Below are 9691 nucleotides of genomic sequence, written 5' to 3' on the forward strand. Positions count from 1 at the left end.
CAGGATCACCGCTTCAGAGGACTGCAGCCACCATTCTACCAGACTGCTACCACCACCCTGCCTAACAGGGTGTCAGGTTGCATCTTGACTCTGTCAGTTTGAACCAGTGTTTTCTTTGAGTTTTTCCTTTTCTTTAATTTCCCCATTAAGTTGTTATTCTGACTTGGTGCCTCCCACTGGTTTGTTTCCAAACTAGTACACTTCTTTAATCAGGAGCAGTTGCTCACAGGCCTCGGGTGGCGGGAGGGCTTTATCTGCCATCCCACTCCGCTGGGGGAAATGGGACCCGCATGGGATCAGCTGAGGGATGAAATCCAGGGGGATTACTGGGGAGGAGAGAGGCCACGAGGAGTGGGGAGCTGTGCCTGCTGCCGAGAGCCTTCTCCCTCTCTCCCTCTCCCCTCCCAGCCCCAGCTCCGTGATGAGAAGGCGCTGTCAGGAATCTGGGATTTATGTGGATCACGGCGCAGCCAGACCTGGCATCAGAGAATTGGATGCACGTGTGGCTCCTGCGGGATGATCCGTGGGCAGGCTCACGGCACTGAAACACGATGGAGGCTCTGGAGGCTCTGGCTCAGATCTTTTCCCATTTTTTCATCCATTACCTGCTGGTAGCTCCTCATGGATGGTGCTGGTACCTCCAGGGCTCCTGGGTGCTCGTTTTGGATGGTTCCTCCATGGGCAGTGGCTCAGGAGTGCCTGGGTGGTGCCCTGTGGTGGCAGGTGACCAGGGACTCCTCCTTGACCACAGATGAGCCACACCAGGCTCCCCTGGTCATTCCCACATCGGGCATTCCCACATCGATCATTCCCAGGTCAATCCTTCCCCTTTGCTCCATGAAATGCTTTCCATTTGTCCCTTGCTGAATTGTCCCTGTGAGTTTTTTCAGGCCCTCACTCCAATTTTTTGAAGCTCAGACTAAAGGCCTGATTTTGGCAGTGTTTTTAGGAATTTTCTTCCTTGGATTCCGCTGGAGTTTCCCCATCTCCAGCACGGGGCTGACCCTTAATTGCCCATTTGCAGCGCATTTCCACACACGTGGCTGGGAAGTGCTGCGTGAAAAACCCAGGCATTGTTATTATGAAACCTTCAGGAATAAAATTAATGGATTCATAAACTCCAGAGTCATTAAACCAAACCTGATGTGGATGGAAGAGCCCAGAGCTGAGCAAACCTTGAGCAAACCCAGATTTTCCCGAGGAAACACAAACTGGCTTTAATCAGCAGGGCCAAATCACTTTTGTTTCCTGAGGTTTCTTTTCCCCTCCCGTCCCCTTTTCAATGTTGGGGATTGCAGGAGAGCCCTTTGGCCTGAGGTGAAGAGGGGAACGCTGCCCATCTCTTCATGAAGATTTTAAAAAACAACAACAAACTGCTCTGTTTGGCCTGGCCAGCTCTCGAGCTGCTCTCAGGATCTCAGCCAGCCTTTCTCAACAATATCCCGTGGTTAAAACACTGCTGGTTGTCCCTAGGTTTGGGATCCCTTGGGTTTATCCCCACCAGAAGGTGAGAGAGGCTTCACCATCACCTCCCTTCCTTTTTTTCCTTCTGCCTCCCCAACGCTTCTCTCTTGCAGGTTGGCATCGAATTCCTGACAGGAAATATTCCAGGTGGTAAATCCCTGTGGTGGGATTCATCGAGGGCAAGGAAAACGGAACTTCCCTTCTCACTTTGCTTTCCTCATACCAAATCCAAGCCCCTCTCTGGGGTGAAGAAGGTGGAAGCTTCAGCCCAGGAGGAAAAGCTGGGAGAAAGTGATCCTTGCTAAGGAACACCTCGTTTTTAGGGTGTTTAGGGAAAGCTCTGACGCCTGCTCACGAGTTCGTGGCAAGTACTAAATTTAGTGCCACGGCTGCAGCGCCGTGTGTGGGGGAGGACTTTCGGATGACGCATGGATCAGCCTCATTCCTTATGGGAAACTTCCAGCCTGTGCCACTTTCACTGTCTGGAACAAATGAGCACCTCCTGGTGATGCCATCAGCCCATGGGAGCAGCAGCCAGAGCTGGAGATGTTCTTGGAAGCCGTAGGAGTGTGGGATTGTGTAACCCGCTGGCAAAGGTGTGTGTATCTCTCAATCTGTTGTATCCTGCTCCAGGTTTAGGTCCAGATCAGCAACAGGATTTAGTCACCCAGCTCTCGGTAATTCCTTTGGAATGTTGATGTGCAATTACATCTTGTCCTCAGCTGAGTCCATCCTTTTTAATTTATCACTGGCAAAGACCGAGCAGAAAAACTTGGAGTAACTTTTGAGCAGCTGCCGGTTCCTGGGGGTGCTCAGACCTTCAGTTTTCAGCTCAGTTGACCAATTTATAAATTCTAAATGTGCTGATCTTGCACCCAGATCTAAGCCAGAGATAAAAATGGCACTGTCACTGCACTGTCACCAAGGGCTTCCAAATGGGAGGGGCAGAGCCCTGAAGAAATTCCCTTCTAATGTGGGTTGAGATGGTGACAGTGACCCAGGAAAGCTGGAAAGCTCCAGATTCTTTGGCCAGGTGAGATGTCCCACTGATCTTGGAGGGTCTCGCACTTGGGTGAGACTCGGAGTCCCCTCGGCCCAAGGGATGAGTGAGTGGCTGGATTCTCTTCAGGAGATCCATCCAGGGCTCTTGGACCACTGCAAATTGGGGAATTGTTGAGGTTGGAAAAGACCTCTAAGATCATCAAGTCCAACCATCAAATGCTTTACAGAACTGTAAAATATTTTTAGCAACCTCACTTAAACCACTCCCTCTGATGCAAATCAGTTAAAACATGACCATGACATAGAACAACCAGGTAAGAGACCACAGTGTACTGGTTCATACTGGTTCATACTGGTTCATACTGGTTCATACTGGTTTATACTGGTTTATATTGGTTTTGAGGGCAGTTTTATCGCCTGTTCAGTGGTGAATGCTGAGGGCACCATGGCAGCTCTGGGACTGTTTTTTGGGAGCTGAGGATGACGAAGCCCCAGGGATAACTGGATTTTCGGATGATGTTCCCATGGCCTCACTCGCAGGTGTTCTCCAGATGAACTCATGGAGTGCAGCATCGTCAGCACCACCAGACACAATTCCTTGAGGCTCTGGTGGCATCACCCAGGGATTTGTCCCAGCTCAAGTCCCCACACGCCTCATCCAGCGTGACTTGGGCGTTACTCACCGTGTTTATTTTCCGTCCAACTCCTGGCGCACAGAACCGGCTGTGCCAGCTCCCAGATCCATCTGAACAGCATGGAACGGACTTCCCATGGGCTTGATATGTGAGCTCATGGAAGTCCTTCCCAAAAGCTGGAATTAGGGGTGGCCACACCCGCCTTGCACAGGTTGGGCTCGCCAAGGCTTGTTGGGCTGTGAACCCCTGGTAGCCGGAACTGTTTCATCCATGAGGAGCCAAATCCATGGATGGAGACTGCTGGCAGGCTGTGGGATCACACAGAACAGTCCTGACCGCCAGCTGGGTGCTGCTCTCCCATCCCATCCCATCCCATCCCATCCCATCCCATCCCATTCCACATTCCCATCTCCTCCTCCCAACCATGGGCTTGGAGGTGACTGCCATGAAATATTCCTGGAGGGAAAGCACCCTTTGCACAATTCCTTTGGCCAGGAGTATTTTCTGTTCCATAAAAAACCAGTCTCTCCAAATAGAATAAAATTTCCTTTTCCCATTGCTGTGGCTTCCAGCAGCATAAACAGGAATGGATCCTTTTTTTAGGTTCTTCTTTAGGTTCTTGTTTGGTGGAATGACAAAAGAAAATTGTAAAGAGTTCGAAGCATCTGGGAAAAATTTTCATGTGTTAAAAGAAAAAATTCAAATTGGAAGGACATTTCCAAGACAACATGGGAGAATGGAATATCTGGGAAAATTTTCACTTGTTAAAAAAAATCCTTCCGTTTGGAAGGACTTTTGCAAGAGAATATGGGAAAATGGAATATCTGCTCCACCTGAAAAGGAATTGCCTCTTTAATTGACAAGAGGCAGAGAGGAAACTCTTCTTGTTTAAACTCAGCCCAAACCTGCAGCTCATAAACTTCTTGTCAATCCCACGCTTGTGGTTCCTTTTTGCTTTTCATCTTTCAGTCTGGTTTTTATCCCTCTTTTGTCATTCCCAACTCCGTTTCTGTCCCATGGAGGTGGTTGGATTTTCAAATCTTGGGTCATCTTGCATCCAGAATCTGTGTCCTTGCACCAAAACATCCCGGATTTATTTGGATATTTCAGAGGCTGTAGCTTTCTTTGCTCCAAGTCACCCAGAATTTTGGGCTGGTCCAAGCTGGAATTGCCCATTTCCAGGTGAGATATCCCAGGAGATCCAGACAAAACTCCCACAGCCTTCAGAAGATGATGAGGACGCTTCCACTTAAAGTCTTAGAAGTGGAAACAAATCCTGCATTTCCTTGAAATCGATTTTTTAAACTCTGCCTTTCCAGAAAAAAAAGAAAATAAAGGTAGGGATGAGGCAGAGCAGGATGTTAAATACCCAGCCTACGTCAGCCAGGAGCTTGCTCCTAATCAGCCCATCCACCTGGAATTCCCAGGGGCAAGGAAGGAGCCTGTGGGAACAGGTTGGGACAGAGCGGAGCCATCCTGGAGCGGAGCTGCCACCCAACCGCAGGGCTGGAAAAGTGCCTTGGGAGCCACTTGTGAAACGTGTCCTGTGTGATCCAGCGGCCCAGGAATGGGATGGAAATGCTCATTCCATGAAAATCCCCCTCCTCACCGTGGCACATTTATTATCCCAACTGACTCGCAGCACCCGGCGCTGAATTCCCGCTTGGAAATGGGATCGGCACTGGGAATTTTCCACTTCAGGACAGACTTTATAATAAATAATTTCAGAAATCATAAATAGCAGCAGGATTAGATCACTGGAGCTCAGGAACTCACTTGAGTTTAAAGAATGGTGTGGAAACGAGGATTTTTTTGGATGCTGCATCCTTCACCCCCTGTCTGTGCTCCTCTCCTGCCATAACTCAATTATTGCTCAGAAGAACTTCTGCTTGGTCCAAAAAAAAAGGAGAAAAACCCCAATTATAATAAATCCACTGCAGTGTTTTCCATAAAGTTGGCCAATAACGAAGCAAAGAGCAGGGAAAAAAAGGTAGATATTGAATTCTTACTAAAACTTGGCGAGAAATAACCTTTTATTGTCGACTTTTTTTCATTTCCATGCCCAACTTGGCTGCTTGGGCCAAACTCCGTGCCAAGTTTCTCTCGTGTGTTCTTTCCCTGTGTGTTCAAAACACTTCAAAAGCTGCCCCCCAAAGGGTTCTGTGGAGGTTTTACATGGACAAGGCTGGAGGAGCCTGGATTTGAGGGTGAACATGATGGAGTTTTATGGATATTTATGGATAGTTTTGGCTTGTGCTTTTTTCTGGCTTTTTTTCTTCCCCCTGCCCTGTCCCCCACCATGGCAAGGTCTCCAGAGGGGCTGTGCTGACAGATGCAGCTGGAGACGGCCACGTGATGTTAACATAAACTCCTCTGGCAGCTTGGAGAGGCACCAGGAATGGCTCTGGGAATTTTTTGGCTCTGCTTGGTGCCCGCGGTGGCATCTGCCAGGTGCCCTCAGCTCTGCGTGGGCACAGCCCTGGCCCTGCAGGCTGGGACACCCTAAAAGGGTCCTGTTGTGTCTGGGCACACCCAGAGTTTTTAATCTCCAAAAAAAAAAAGCCCAAACCGAATGGTTTTGGGCTAATAAGCCACCCCCCAAACCAGTTCCTGCCATTCTGGCTCATCGGCGTCACCCAGCCACCGCTTGCGTGACGTTGGGGTTGCGATAAAATAAATCTGCTTCTCTCTTTATGCTTTAAAGGTCTTTTTTCTTGGATTCCCTCACTGAAAGCATCACTTTGCAACGAATATAAAGACCAAGTCTCACTAATTTTCTCTTTTGCAATAATTTCATTTTAAAGAGGAAAAAAAATTGATTTAAAAGTTTGATCCCACTCTTCTCGTGTTGTGCACTTTCAGTCTGCACTGCTCTGCGTTTGCCTCAGAGATGTTTAATTTCTCTCTTTTTCCTGTTCTGTTTCACTGCATGTTTTGGTTTTTCTGAAGCCCCGCAATGTTGTTTTTGGGGTGAGTTGCTGTGGTGTTACCTGAAATAATCTGAAATATTGCAGGCACAAAGACAACACTGAAGTGAGGGCAAGTCTGGCCCATCTTTTATTTCCTTTTTGTATTTTGCCCTATAAGAAGGTAAAACTTTTGGACTCCCTGATGCTGCAACTGCTCATAAATCCATTTAATTTCATTCTGCGGCAGCACGCGAATGCAGCTCCAACACAGAAGTATCAGCTCTCCTTTTGAATGGAATTAAAAGCTAAAAAAGGAAATAAAAGTGCCATTTCCAAACCTTGCCCAGTTTTCTCTCAGCATCTTGTGACAGCAGAAACATCTTCTGAAACCCAACCCCAAATGATTTAGGGGTGAAAGTGGCACGAGAGAGGAGCCCGGGTTGGCCACGCGTGGCAGGAGGTGATGGAGACAACTGGGAGATGGGGTCTTTGCCTTTTTGGGATTGCCCCGTTCCCACAGGCCTGTTTTCCCTCTGCTGGCGATGGATTTGCTCTCCCTTAGCATTTTTCGCTCTGCTCTGTGCCCTGCTGGAGTCTGTGGGGTCATCAAATGTGGGGCAGAGCGGGGAGGCCTCAGAAGAGAAGTGACGGAGCCCAAACGGAGCGAGGGGAGGGGAGGGAAGGTCGTGCTCGGCACGGCGCTCCCAGATGGCTCATTATGGGACCATGTGGCACAATCCAGGCTCATCCCAGTCTGTTCTCCTGCCATGAAACCCTCCCGGGGCTGCTGAGCTCCCGAGAGGCTCCGGCTGCGCTCTGGGTGACGTTCACACGTCGCTGACCCCGCAGAAGCCTCGGAATCGTCGCAGTTTCAAGGCTGGTGCTGTAAATTAAAAGTTTCAGTGCAAAGCTCGGGGTGGGGTGGAGATCCAACCAACTCTTTGGAGGTTTCCAGGTCCCTCAACCCCGACTCCCCAGGTTTCCAGATGATTCCAGAGGGCAGAGGGACATTCTGGGGGTGTCACCTTGCAGGAGTGAAAGCAAATCACCAAAAACTCTTCCCTATGGATCACTCCTTCCCTTTCCCCTGCTCAGGGATCCCACAGAAAGGCCGAATCAAGGGACTGAAGGATTTATACTGGAAACAGATCCCCACGGATCAGGGCTTGAACAACACCTCCATCCCCGCCTGACCTTTCACAGTCTCCATTTCCTGCTCAACGACTCCAAGGAAAATAGAGCAGCTCCTTGGTATTCCATGGAAATCTGCTCCAAACTTGTCAAAACACCCCCCCACGCCCCTCAGCTGCCGGGGACAAGACCTCTGCAGTAGTTTCCAGAGCCCCCGTGCAATTACTCCCATTTGAAATTAGCTTTAATTGGCGCGTGTGAGCCACAGAAACATTGCCCCGCTCTCCGAGCGAGACCCCGTGATTAAGAGTCACCCCCTAATTGCAGCTTTGCTGGGGGGCTGTGCTGGGTCAGCTGTGGGGGGAGCGAGGGCAGCAGAGGGTGCTGGGTGCTGAGAGTGGAGGTGGCACTGCACATCAATTAGGGGCCATCAATTAGGGGGGGGACGCTTTGGGGTGCAAACTTTGGAGGGGATTTAATTACCCGGCCAGATGTTTTAATGCCAGCTCCTCGCCCGCTGCCCTGCCTGCAAACCCTGAACTGGTGGAGATCCTGAGATTAAAAAATCCCTGTCTACAATTTAGAGTGCATTTGTTGGGTTGTTGGGGGATTTTCTGCAGGATTTGAGCATCCTTTTGCCACCAGAGAGACGACCCAGGTAAGTTTTTAACCCTTTTAATGAATTTAATTACCTGGCCAGACATTTTAATCCCAGCTTCTTGCCCCCTCCCCTGCCTGCAGACGCTGCCTTGGTGGAGTTCTTGAGATGAAAAAGTCTTTTGTAGAATTTAGAATGAACTCATTGAGTTATGGGCTTGGGTTTTTTTTTCAGGAATTGAGCATCCTTTTGCCCTCAGAGAGATGATTCAGGTAAACTTTTATAGCTTTTAGGGGATTTCATCACCTGGCCAGATGGTTCGACCCCAGCTCCTCGGCCCCTCGCCTGCCTGCAAACCCTCCTGAGATTAAAAAATCCCTTTGTACAATTTAGAGTGAATTTGTTGAATTTTTTTGGTTTTTTTTTCAGGATTTGAGCATCCTTGTGCTACCAGAGAGACGATTCAGGTAAACATTTAGTTTTTAGTGAATTTAATTATCTCACCAGATGTTTTAATCCCAGCTTCTCATCCCCTGCCCTGCCAGCCAACGCTGCACTGGTGGAGATTCTGACATTAAAAAGTCTTTTGTAGAGTTCAGAATGAACTCGTTGAGTTACGGAGTTTTTCTGCAGGGATTGAGCATCCTTTTGCCATCAGAGATATGATCCAGGTAAACTTTTAAACCTTTTAATGAACTTAATTACTTGGCCAGGTGTTTTAATCCCAGCTCCTCGCCCCCTCCCCTGCCTGCAAACCCTGAACCAGTGGAGATTCTGAGATGAAAAAGTCTTTTGCAGAATTTAGAGTGAACTTGTTGAGTTTTTCCTGGGGTTTTTTTTGCAGGAATTGAGCATCCTTTTGCCATCAGGGAGACGATATTGGCTCATTTGGGACTCTTGTGGTGGGATTGCACTGAATGAGAATGAGCAGGGGGGTCAGGGAGGGTGCAAGACTGGCGAGGGAGAGCTGAGCTGGTGTGAAACGCTCCGAGCCCGATGCCAACTGCCAGCCCCGTGCCAGCAGCTCCTGTCAGGAGCATCCCGGATGCTGCAGCAGATTTTCCAGGGTTTTTTTGCGGATTGACCCAATGTTCCTGTTGGCACAAAGCCTTGGAAGAGCAGCTAAAAGCGGCGCCGCTGAACAATCCTGATCTGCTCCAGATTCGAGAGAGAAAGAAAATCTGTGCACCCAGGAGAGGGGAAAATGGGGAATGAGCTCTGCCTGCAGATCCGTGAGAGCACCTTCTAGTGGGGAAGGAACCTGGCAGCACCAGGAGGAGTTTCCCTGTCATTCCTGGCCTGTGGTTTGGACTTGGTGGGAAATCCGGGTGTGCACGTGCCTGGAAAAATCCCATTTTTTGACAATTTAAAGCCCTGAGCAAACCCACAACCCAAACCAGGGGAGGCTCCGACTGTTCTTTGTCACTGCTCCAGCTGGATGGATTTTATTTTCAACAATTCATCCTGTTCCCAGTCGCTTTTGTTCCCTTCTGGCCTCGTCCTGCTCCCAGGTGGGAGAACGCTCCCAGCTTTTCCAGGCACGGGCTCCAGGGATGGGAGCAGCCAAGCAAACAACGAACCAAGGCTGTTTAGGAAGGTTCAGCACGTGGAGAGGAGCCCAAGTTTCCATGTAAAGGCCTGAACGGGACAAGCGTGACGTGAAACACATGGAAAATATGGAAAATGTGGAATAAGTCATAAAATTATAAATAAAACAAATACAATAAAACGGGAATGCAGTTTTACCCGTAATGATTTGTGTTCCTAGTAACCCAAAACTCCCTCACCTTTGGAAAATTGTGTGTTTTTCCAAGGGGGAGCTGCCTGCAGGTACCGGGAGCTTGGCTCAGGGAAGGGCTGGAGCATTCCCAGGAAAGCTGCCCCCCGCTCAAGCCCTGCCTCTGACAGTGACTCGCATCGTGATGTCAGGAAAAATCACTTCATCAAGCCGT

The 9691-nt window shown here is 49.2% G+C and overlaps 1 long non-coding RNA gene across 1 annotated transcript in view; it reads left to right on the forward strand.

The window, feature by feature from the left end:
- Nucleotides 1-9421, forward strand: part of LOC108445732 — a 12316-nt gene extending 2895 nt beyond the window's left edge. The window contains exons 3-4 of the long non-coding RNA XR_001860689.1: nucleotides 8169-8206; nucleotides 8584-9421. This is a non-coding gene — a long non-coding RNA (uncharacterized LOC108445732). The remainder of the gene's footprint in view (nucleotides 1-8168; nucleotides 8207-8583) is intronic.
- Nucleotides 9422-9691: the final 270 nt, after the last annotated feature.

This window comes from Corvus brachyrhynchos, unplaced genomic scaffold, assembly GCF_000691975.1.
Source record: "Corvus brachyrhynchos isolate BGI_N302 unplaced genomic scaffold, ASM69197v1 scaffold340, whole genome shotgun sequence".
Taxonomy (NCBI): Eukaryota; Metazoa; Chordata; class Aves; order Passeriformes; family Corvidae; genus Corvus; species Corvus brachyrhynchos.